At 37.6% G+C, this 12,828-nt stretch overlaps 1 protein-coding gene across 1 annotated transcript in view; it reads left to right on the plus strand.

Moving 5' to 3' along the window:
• GLRA3 (glycine receptor alpha 3) overlaps nucleotides 1–12,828 on the plus strand; it is a 46,740-nt gene that overhangs the window by 14,109 nt on the left and 19,803 nt on the right. The gene's annotated exons all lie outside the window — the stretch shown is intronic.

Raw genomic sequence — 12,828 nt, forward strand, 5'->3', positions numbered from 1 at the left:
CTCACACAGTGGAAACAAAAATATTCATTACTATAAATGCCCTTTTCTGACTAAAAAGTAGCATATTAAATGATATTACATTTCACTTGTGCCAGCAGATTCTGTAGCTGTATAGCTAGGAACTCTCCGGGTCTAACCCGGAGAACTCCAAAAAGAAGTGCCGCTTCTCCAGTTCTCCAGGTCAACACCCGAATCCTCCGGGTTGTGGGAGCGGGGTCCTGACACGCCCCACACCCTGCCCATTTCCTCTTTAAACGGTGGTGCTTCCTGCGAGGTTAGCCTGTTTCCTGACATCAGTGGGCAGTCCTGGCCGCATCCTGCGAGGGTAGGTTCCGGGTAGCCGGAGCATACAAGTTCTTTGGTATGACCTGCACCCACCCATTTACCTGTGGCCAACACTACTAGTGGGTAGAACCTATAGAGTTGTTCAACAAAACCAACCTCAAATGACCATTATAGGTCATCATTCTCTATAATGCCAAAACCAAAATGATGATTTTAGAATTTCCACATTTTCCACAGATAACCAGACACTAATAATGCATTACAATTTTTGCACTCCATTCTTACCCCTAGCCCTTATATTTTTATTATCCTTAATTTCCTATGTCCTTGGCAACCATTTATTTTCTGCTTTTTCATAATTTTACATTGTAAACCTGTATGAAGTCTTTTTTACTCTTTGTTCATTTTTCTTTTTAAATATTTAATCCATTTTTGAATTGATGCTTTGCTGGCTAGTTTCAGGGTATCTCTGCGTATGACTCAATTGATTTTCATCATCATTCATCTCTCCATATTTTGAATTCTTACTACTGGCAGAACTAATCCTAGATACATAAATATGTAATGCATACAGCTTGGTCTTTTTTATATTATACACTCCTGAAGGTCATTTTATCAAAAAAACAGCCCATTAAAATGTTTCACGAAAACCTACATACATTAATCATAGCTAGTGCACTTTAGAGCCCTGTACTCCCAAACATATAACGGTGTTGAATGTTAACATGAGTTGCAAAGCAAATTACACGCTGTTTTATCAATTAAATGTTTAATAAATTAATTTTGTCTAATCTCTACATCTATTAGCATTACCCCAGCAAATCCTGACATGCCACCCCATGACAAATTGTCTTGTGGTGCTTATTGAATATGAAACCTGCCTGACAGTACACTGTATTGTGACTTTAACCATGGCCCTGAATCAATGAATCAATTCCATACACAGATCTTTTAAATTCTTCTCAACAGCTGCTTAGTTGCTGCATGGGCAAATTAATCTATTCAAATCCCACAGCTGAATCTCCCCGTCTGCATTTTAAGCTGACTACATCATAATGCATGCATACAAACGTAGTAACCCTTTCACTGCACTGGTTCGGACACTTAAGATTAGGTAAACCTGATTTAGCTTTAAAATCAAGAAACAGAAAACAACTAGAAAGCGTGTGATTAGCTATGTTAGTAATGGGAATGATCAAAATAATAATAATAGTTATTTGTTTAGTATGACGTATATAATATGTTTAAATTCTCAATCACAGCAGCAATAATTCCCTACATTCTTGCAGTATTCCCATTCTGTAGTACTCCCACTATTTGTGTTGAAAGCCCATTCACTAACTACAGCTAGCCAGCTCTCCCCTGTAGACAATGTACCATATTAGGCTGGATTTCCCTTCATGCTGTTTATAGTCTTAAAAAGTGTATGCTATCTGAACCAGGGCCACAGCCAGACATCTTGGGGCCCAGTACAAACCAAAGGGAAGGGTCACTATGTACCCTTTGTCTTGCCCCACATACCTCCCACTGCCCCAATCTCCAGAATGGATGCACGTGAATCTGGATCTTAAAGCCTCCAAAGGCTCAGTAGAGGGTAACAGGCCATGAGGAACAATGTGGGGGGCCATGACAGATTGGGAAGACAGGGCTCTCCTACTGGGTAGCCGAAGCCAAAAAAAGTTCCCAGATATGCTGATTGTTTTGTATGATCGACAGCATGGTAACCTGTGTTGCTACACAAAAGTTCCAACATGCTGGTAGAAAGTCTTAATCCTGGCTGGCATTCATGGATCAGAAGCTGTGACATCACAACTGCTCCCCGCTATATAACAGCCCAAATAAGCCATTATAAAACAATATGTAAGGGAAAAAAAATGTATGATATTTGTGTATGAGACCACTACAGATGCTAGCCCATTTGACAGGACTCATTGTTTGTATACATGCTTTTTTTAATTACTTTTTACAATGCAACAACATAACAGGGATGCCTAGGGAATAGATTGCAAATATTAATGTAAATCTCTATTCCTTATTGAAATGTTGGCAGCCAGGTTCCCAAATAAAGACGATTTATTTTGCTCTGGCAAGATTATCATTATTAAGGGAATGTGCCCGCAATTATATCAAGTACACAGGATCCAGCTGTGTGAAAAACACATGACATCCCATGACATGTTAAATTAATCATGGTAAAACATGGAGCATGAAGTGAACCAGAATACATTACATGCAATATAGTCAGCTGTTTTATGATATATATATATATATATATATATATATTGTGACAGTATAAACCCCAGGGAGATGCTTAGTGTGGCATTTGGGTACAGGTGCTATCCAGATCATAAACATGGGTCCCTGGGGTGGAGCAATTGGAGAGCAGGGTGGGCCAATGCTCCATTTCCCCATTTTGTGGAAATTCCATGCCGGGTTTTCCAGGAGGCAAGAAATCTGCAGGATCCGGTCCGGGATTCTTATGGGGCCGGCATCAGGCACAGGTGCTGGACATTAAAAACCCCTGGAGCCTGATACTCAGGGAGACTGTTGGGGGAAGAGGAGGTTCCCTGTGCTCCCAGGGCAAGGAGAGGCCTTGAAGAAGACAATCCCTGAGCCAAGCAAGGCAATACCTGCCTGGACATTTTGTGTGCTGTCTGGGGGAGGTTTTCCAGAGCCTGGTGTAGCTGGGTCTGGCTGGGAGGTTGAGGTAGTGGGTGATTAGGCTGGTCAGTCTGGACCAGCATAGTTCAGTTAGAGAGGGCTCCAATTGGGAGCTAGGTTTTATTTTTATGATTTGGTTTTTGGGGTTTAAGCAGTTAAAATAAAGTGCTGTTTTGTTCAAGGCTGCTGTTCTTGACTCTGATTGCCCTAGAGGACTGTGCTTAGGACCCCTAAAAGTGACATGTATGGCCCTCATGCTATAGGGTTTGTCACAATATATATATATATATATATATATATATATATATATAATCAGAGCAAAACACAATATCAAGGAAGTAACATCATAATTATATATATTGAGACTAACAGACATTTCATTAAGATTAAAAATGGGGGTATGTGGTTACTCCATGAAGTGGATCCTTGGATGGAGAACTGTGGCAGAAGGAGACCTCCGATCCTATAGTTTTAGCTTGTTTTAGCTTGTTAACGTCAGCAGAACCATAGGGTCCAGAGAAAAAATAACCTGAAAAACTCTGCCCACAGCAACTTTTTTCAGAACATATTCTGGATTACTCTACAGGCCTGAAAAGATGTAAGACCATCACTCAAAAGCAACAATGAGCAGGGAATCAAATACAGAATAAGACAGCCTAATGGCATTGAAGGTGAGGAGTACAAACAGAAGTCCTAGGAAGGCACCCAGGAAGCAAATATGTTTGGGTTTTTTTGCTTGCTCAATGACCTTTCTCGTCCTCACTAAGGTGAAGACATCCTCTCTCCCTGTTGACTTAGAGATCAACAAATGAGGTATGACTACTTGTATTTTATTCATTAATTAGGGGCACAACTTCCCTGGGCTCTGTCAGATTAGTACTATTTATCTACTATTCTATCTATCATTTTCTAATAATATCGCCCCCTTTTTACCAGCATGTAGGACTTCTGTAATTGAGTATAATGCCTCCTACCTGTTTCATATGCCACAGACTAGAGAAGGGAACCATAATTGCTGGGAAGGAGCAGGCATTTAATGCTGAGTTTAATGGTACAGGTATGCTGCAGGGCAGCACAATGAGGGTAGTGTTTAATAAGGGTATTTTTTATGTCAGGGTACTTGGGAGATGGTGTGTGTGTTCATATGTGTAGAGGTGAAGGGTTGTTAGCTGCCTGGTTGCAGTAGTAGCCATGTATTGCAGGAGGCGGCTTTACACACCCTCAGATGTCCTCCAAAACTGTTTGAAATGCAAAGTTCTAATGTCATACCATGATGCCCAGAGTCCATAGCAATGCATTCACATGAGATGCAGAGGTCCCCTGGGACTGGTTGCAGCTGAACCCTCTCAATCCTCTATTGCTACAGCACAAGTGCAAGTGTACTACTTAAATCACTTAAGTCCTGTTTTCTTCTTTGCAGTGTATTTTAACTTTTTTGCTTTATTGCAAGTGGGGGGGGCATTTCATTAAACTGCTTTTATGAGAAGTATTACATGAATTATTTATTAGATCTGTAGCTCCAGTGTTATTGAGTAGGATTTCTGAAAATTCAGATATATTACTAAAATCTAGAGGAAGGAATGGAATGTTAAATTGGCTTCTCAACATCATGTATTTGTTTTAAAAAAAAGATAGACATCAAAATTTTGATAGGTTGGTTAAGCTAAATGTAGTATCAGTATCTCATAGAATCAATTTTTTAACAAAGCAGAAAATTCACACATTAACTTCCTGTAACATTTGAACGATAGAAACCATCTGGCTTTATTGTTCTATTTATTAGCTGTTCAACCTTTTCAACTAGATATCTCTCCATCCATCCCACAAAAAAATACCCCTTACTTAACTATTGCAGAAATCAAGGCAATGAATGATGCAAGTAATGGACTATGCCTTTTTACCTTTCCGTCTAACAGTCTTGGAAACCCACAGAATGTAGCCTAGACCCAACAAATCCACAGTGGTATGACCATTGCTGGAATTTTAGTATAAATACAAGAGATACTCACTTAAAAATTGGGTCTGTGGTATATTTAAGGCATTCATCTAGTAAGGGCAACTACCCTCTCTTAGAATGTAGGAAACTTACTCTTATAGTACCTGCAATATTTGCCTTATTTAACTTACATATTTAAAAAAGTAATTATATATTCAGTGTATTAGTTATAGCCTTTTTTGTCTTATTTAGTATCTTATTATTTATTATTAACATTTTTTTTTTCCAACATAGGAATTCAGTCTCTGTGCTGCTAGTTTCGCTCAGCTATTATGTGTTATTATCATATGAGATTGTGGCTTCATTACATAATGACAGAATGGTTTGATCTTAATCTGATTATTGTGGGTGCATTGAACTGGGTGAGTGATATTGAGTTTCTGTTTCCCTCTGTCACCATTAATACCTCCAGGATAACATGACCTTAGCTGGCATTAACAACACATTTACTGTGCTGCATCGCTCACTGGCACAGAACGCCAATGAAAAGTGTTTGTCGGAAGCAATTAAAAATGAGTCATTTTGTGTTCAAGTGGGCCACAGCTCACTTAGATTACCTCTGAGAACTAAATAACATTGTATACATTTTTTTATTTATTTATTTTATTTAAAAACACTGAATGCAATTGAACAGGGATGGTATTTTTGTAGGTCCTAGGTGGGCATATTTTAGCATATTTTGCTTATACTGTATATGTGCCTCATGTTTGGTTTCATGAATTATTCCCTAACAGCAGAGTGTTCAGAACATCATAGAGAATATCCGCTAGTTATGCCATCTCTTATAAGCAAATGCAATACCAATGTCACATGCATACAGGGTCATCCCTAGTGGAGTGTGGGGCCAAGGGCGAGTTGACTTTGGTGGGGCCCCACCATTGGCATTTATTTCACAGTGACTTCCCCGCAACCAGGAGTGTTGCTAGTATACAAAAAGATCTGCGGTAAAGCCCAATAATAACTGTCAGATGTGTTGCATGTAAGAATGAAGCTAGCTAAAATAAAAAGAAAAAAATCTTATATACCTTAGCAGCTGATTTTCAGCTTGCATGCTACAATAATACAAAAGTAGAAAATGATATTATTTCTAGTGCTGTTTTTTAAAATATTGCAAATCATAGTGAAATTATTTTATGGCTGTATTGTTATTTAATAATATTATTATCACAATTTCAAGTTTTTCTTGGAATTTCATTTTCTTTCAAATATATTTTATTAAAGTTTGCAATATACAACAATAATAAAATAAGGGGATAAACAAGATTAAACAGGGGAGGGGAAGGAAAAGGGTACTGTAGTCTCCACCCATCAAACATAAGCATTAATACATATTAATGATAATACAATACAGTCATTAAATGTAATAACACATGAGTACAGGAGAAAAAATAAAGAGTTAAAAGTATGTTTATTATCATCTGTTGGGGGGGGGTCAATTTCACCAGCTCTGTAATATTTAAGGTAATTTCTTGTTGAGCATAGGGAACATGCCCTCTTTCTCTTTTATTATGTTTCTATTATATCCTTTCTTTATTACAGACACAGACCTACACTGAGTGCTTGCGTGCTTGTGACTTTCATCTTTGTATGAAAGAGGTGTCAATTGTATCTCTTGCAGCCTGCAGGTTTACCCGAGACTCTGTAGTGTCCTGTGCAGCTGGAAGGAAGGCAATGAAATATATCTTCCCCAGGTACCAATAACCTTAGGCACACACCTGACCATATAAAATACGCTCTATTATAACATAGCCCAGGGGTAGGGGGGAGCAATTACCCTCCATTCCGGTACAAAGGTTGTCACAAAGGGTCAGACTGGACCAGTGTAAACAATTAAGGACCAGCAGGAAAGCAGAGAGGTCATGTAATCCGATGTGATGTGTGTTTACTTAACAACATTCTGTTCTCAAAAAGATATTGGAGAAGACGAAGTTTCAGCATCTGACAGAGCATTTACAGGAACCAACTATCATTGGTGTAGCAGGTGGAATACACCAGGACCCATAACTCCTAACTGAACCAACCAAGCATTATATTCATTGTATGCCAATGTTAAAGTTGGAGGAGCAGGATTAATAATCGTCAGCTGCACTCCTTAGTGGTAGCATGAACTTTTATGCTCCTGCTTGTGGGATTTTTAAAAACTATCAGTCGCAAAAACAATTGCATTGGCTTTGATTGAAACAGGAGTTATTCAGCATCATGCTATGCAGACCTGTAGCTATAGATTACCTTCCAAGTGTCCCTTGGAGCAGTCCGTTTGGTGGACTTAGATCCTTCAACCACCCCAAATAAATGCCTTCTAAATGCCTTACTTGGATACATAAATATGTCTTTTGGTCAGAGGTGAGCCATAGGCTAGTGGCACCTGGGTACAGTATCCTCCCCCCCTCGTAACTAAAACATTTGCACCAACCCACAAACACCCACCATACACTTACACATACATAAACACACCCTCTCTACTTCGTACCACTAACCCTAGGTTCATCTACGATAAGCTGACATACATACTTCTGCTAGCACCATACACTACTGAACAGACATTCTTGTATCATATGTTGCCATTTTTCTCTTTTCCGCTGTGTGTTGTACAGTATATGATTTGCACCCTGATGTCTACAGACATAACATTAGATTTTGAATCAGCAGGTATAATTACGTGGTGGGGCCAGAAAGACAAGGCAACCACTTCACATAGTTTTTAGATACTACTTGAGTGGAAACAGAGATTGTGAGCTGTGATCGATACCTTTTGATACATACCTAAATAATCCTTGAAAGCTTTAAGCAGGGAGACAAGAAGTTACTTCTCAGTCTCACGAGGGATCACCAGTGCGATCACTCATGTTGTCACCCCCATGGACCTCCTTCTGTACGTCATTGCTTGTGTTGGCTCTGATCGGTCTCACCTCTGTCTCTTTCTGTAGTTTTGCTATATTTAAATTGCTTCATTGACTTATATTGAACAAATTGCAGCATTTATCCAATGGATGTTAAAATAGTAAAATGAAATGATTGAATAATATTTGAAAGAAGTTTGTAGTTAATGGTGTATTTTCAGAGGAGGGTCTTGTTCTTAGTGGAATACCTTGGGGATGCTTTTCTAATATTTTATTAGCGATATTACAAAAGGTCTAAATGGCAAAATATGCCTTTTTGCAGATGATACAAAGCTCTGCAACAAGGTAGACATTCCTAGTGGAACAAGTCAAATGGCAAGTGAAGTAAATTAGAAAAATGGTCGCGATGATGGCTGCTGCTGTTAAAGTTGATAAATGTAAAATAATACATTTGGATTGTAAAAATCCCTGGCAGAGTATAACAATTGGGGGCAATGTTTTGTCAGTGACAACAGAAGAGAGGAAATTGGGAGTGATTATTTTAGGACTTCTAATACTAGAGTATTGTGTACAGTTCTGGAGACCCCATCTCCAGAAGAATATTGACATAAAGAGAGGTCAGATGGTAACTGATAAAATAGTAAATGGTTTGCAGGATAAAAATGATCAAAAAAGACTAAGGGATCTTCATATGCATAGCTTGAAGAAAAGAAGAGGAAGGGGAAATGTGAAAGAAAGTACAAAAGGGAAGTTTATTTCAGGCAAGGAGAAATGTTAGAAGAAGAAGTCATAATCTAAAGCTAGAGGTTCAGACGTGAGAGGGTGATAAATAAACGGAACAGGCTTCTGACAGAAGTAGTAGAGGCTAATATAGTGCAGGAATGTAAATGGTATAGGTATAAAGCTATCCTTAGTCTATGTATCTTAGAACTTTAAGATATAATACCATGATTATTTTGATAATATTTTTTTATTCTTTTAACATTTTTATATATATATTTTTTATGAATCTTATTATATACCTGTGTATATATATATATATATATATATATATATATATATATATTGTTTTATTTTTCACATCACAGAAATGATTTAACGGCCATATGAAAAAACAACTAATAGCACTGTTGCGTCAGACATGAACTATAAAAGCAGCATGCAGCATCTAGGCTAATAACACTATAGACGAAGGCAAGCATGTACTGATTGTAGCAGATCAGATGACCTTGTGATAATGCAGGCATGGACTGTCATTCATCAGATTGCCATCTGGTACTTTATAGTACAGAGTCCTAATGGTATGTTCTTCTAAGAGGAATTGTGTGTGTGTGTGTCTATGGCTACCTATTTTATTTTTATTCCCACTGAAATACCAGTACTTTATTCATATATTTCCATGGAAGTCTATCACAGGCTTAACACGCTAAGTCTACTTTGCCCTAATGGAGAGCCATCCATTGTTTAGCTATTATATTTGCTAAATTAAAAAAATGCATTAATATTTTGGAGCGTGTTCTACCGGCCATGTAGGGGCCAAGGGCTTTCTCTATATATATACTAATTAATGGACGAAGATCCTTTATAATTCTGAATCTGGATGATTATATTTTAAAAACATAATTGTTCTAAAATGTTAGAGCTCCAGTAGACCAGGGCATTATACCAGCTACATTGTTTTTCAGTTAGGAAACATATAAACATCTTAAATATTATACGTTTTACTTTTTTAATATATTTTAAGAGAACCGTTGTGATTTTATTCAATTCAAATTTACATTTGTGGTTCAGATTCGATTCAAGCAAAGAATTTGAGCCCTAAGTACTCTTCCCAGTACTTCCCAGGATAGGTTACCCGGAGCCTTCCCTCTTCTGGGGGGAATGGCTAGTTGCACGATATGGATATGGATATGGATATCAGACTCATACGTATTTTTTACGCATAACTCTATATTGAGCCTGCAGGTTTTGAAAGACATTGTGTTTGTGCTAAAATAGGTAACTGTTTGCATCCATGTTCACTTTGATTATATGCCCAGCATCAGAGGCTTCGTTATACAGTGTAAAAAAAATTCAGAACGAAGAATATGCTCTATTTTAGGCAATTGCCTTAAGCAACGTGGCTTCACATCTAAAAATAACAAAACGTATCCTGTTTGAATACCTCACAATATTCACGATGGCTTGTGTGTGAGGTGGGGCTTCCATAAAGGGAATATTCACCAGACCATTATTCTAGAAATTCTAGACAGAGAGTAATAGAAAAAAGAATTCTTAAAATAAGGAACTGTAGTGCATCTTAAGTGAGCTACAGATATAATTCTGAGGAGAAACAAAACCCTATATAATCATTAAAAATGTTTTATATGTGCATTAAATTGGAAACTAAAGGAGATGCATCAAACTCCTTGTCTAAGATGTTTCACCATACGCTTTTTATAGTGTGAATTCATTTTTGCAGTAGAAATATGAACATCTACAGGTAGCTGAAGAGTGCAGCCCTAATCAGGAGAAGAACATGTATTTATTTTAATAGGTGTGTAACAGTTACTGGTAAATCTGGATTACTAGCTGTGTATGGAGCTGGGGCTAGCCTCAGAAAGCCTTAGGGAAGCTGGGGGTAAGAGGGAAGAGGGTGGGTAATGGACACGGCTAAATGCAGCTCCCTTCCCTGGAGAGAGAAGAAAGATACCCAGAGACCTGAGGAAGACGTTCTTCACCTGGAGACTCACGGGCAAACAACTGGCTTTTTTTTTTAGGTTTTTTTAGGACTCGCAACTAGAAACCACAGGGCCTCAGTACAAAAATTACCCCAGGGCCCCATGACTTCACCAAGAAACATGTCCCACAGTGCCATCTTTGCCACTAAACAGCTTGTCTATGCGCCCAAACAGCCTGCCTGGTATTGTGAGTGGGAGTGCATTAGTCCAATATGCAGAAGCGGTGCAGTACCAGCCATCGAGTACAAAAACACAATGATAAGTGCATGTCATACCTTCAGGATCTATGTACCATAGTACAGGTGGTCCAATGGTACAGGTGCCGAGACAGATCCAGATGGCAAGAATGCATAGTAAACCAAAGGGAAGAACAGGGATACAGGCAAGCTAGAAGCAGAAACAAAAATCGAAAATAAACATACAGGGTTGGACCTAACACTAATGGAACACGTATGAACATTTGTAGCCTGTCTGGATCCTTACTATGTTCTTTTTACGAGAATATCTGAATATGTGTTGGACAAGCCTGGATATGTGTTGTCTGCCACTATTACCAACCAATTTGGGGGGACGTGCTTTGGGCTGAACATTACCAGCCCTCTCCTGTTTGCGTAACTCTTTCAGAGCCTTAAGCAGGAGTATTGAAATAGGCATAAAACCCTTTGGCACAAGGTGTTACACAAATTTATATATAAAAAAGTATAACGTTATGAATATCTATATAAAAATATAATACATTTTATCTGCCCATATTATATGGATCACTCATGTAACACATAAGCATGATTGTCATCGTACTGACATTACTTGTGTTTTATTTAAATGACAGCCATATAACATGGAGTGTAAACTATTTACAGCTTAATAATGTACATGAATAAAGCAACAGCAAATATTCCTTTCGTTTGGAAATTGTGACATGGGCCATGAAAAAATGAAATATAATGTAGACTTTCAGTGTATTAAGAATAAATAATACATGGATTTATGTCTGCAATGTGATTAAGTAAATTATGCATTTGATGGGGAAGCATGAGCAAAATAAAGTGTTTTATTTTTATTAGTTCGGCTTTTGCATCTTCGAAAATAGGACAAAACATAACAAACATAAATAAAAGAACACTGGAGGGAATATATTTGGGAACTGACTTCTCCAGCTCTGGGTTAGTAAAGAAGTCAAATTAAAGTACACAGAGCAGAAATAAAATTGCCAATTACAATAACGACATTGCGAATACAATATTGCTCTTTTTACTTTGCATGCTTTAATTGTTACTGTGAGGGTAATCCACCAGGGAGGAGAACTTTACTTCATTATAAACTAAGCAGTCTATAGAAATGCAAAGGTGTTAATTTACAAAATTAACCCATGAGTAGTGTTAATTGTAAAATATTAATATTTTTTTTCAGTATAGAATATCATATGTATATTGATTTAGTAGAACTGTTCCATTAAGCATTCTCCTTGTGTATGTTTGTATTGTGCACTCTACAATAAAACTGCTACATTGATTGCGTCTGTTCCAGAGTTTGCAGGATGGATACAGAATATTTTTATTTAAGCTGTATTGGCTCAGGAAATGATGCTGTTTTTAGCCAAAGGTGATTCACGAAGTCTTCTGGGACCTCAGAGGTCTCTTCTTCAGTTAGAATGATAGAGGTATAGTATAATAGCCTATCGACCTAGACTGTTACAATAAACACAAGCTGGTAAATACTAATGCTTGGTTAAGAAAATGGGACCATCCAGAATTAAATGTGCATTACCATGTCAGACTGACTGTATCTTGTAGTCCAAGAAACGCAGATTCAATTCAATATTCTGTAAATTTTACAGGGCTATAGTCAATAGCAAAATCTTTATGGATTACGGACACATTTCAGGAAATGGTAAAAAGAAACCACTCTCTCTCACCTCTGTATATAAATTACTATAACATGAAGTGTTGTCTTTATAAACGTTATGTAAAAAAATGAATGCTATGGTTTTACATTTAAGGACATAATAACAATTTAGCAGGTCTAAAATTTGGTAAATACAACGTCAGAAGAACAACACATAACATATTACATTTATTAAAAAAAATAAAGCCAAAATGGAGAAGCCATGTGTGAAAAACTAAGTCAGTCTGATACATGACAGGGGTGTAATGGAAGCCTTCACAATGTTCGGGGGACTCTAAATGTATATATATATATATATATATATATATATATAATACACAGCATGTTCGTGTGTGCTTTTTTGTCAGGCTTGTGTACGGGGCTTTTTGTCAGGCTTGTTATTTGGTTTGGGACTGCCCCTTTGAACACTATTTAAAAGTAA

The sequence above is a fragment of the Spea bombifrons genome, chromosome 1, assembly GCF_027358695.1.
Source record: "Spea bombifrons isolate aSpeBom1 chromosome 1, aSpeBom1.2.pri, whole genome shotgun sequence".
NCBI classification, from domain to species: domain Eukaryota; kingdom Metazoa; phylum Chordata; class Amphibia; order Anura; family Pelobatidae; genus Spea; species Spea bombifrons.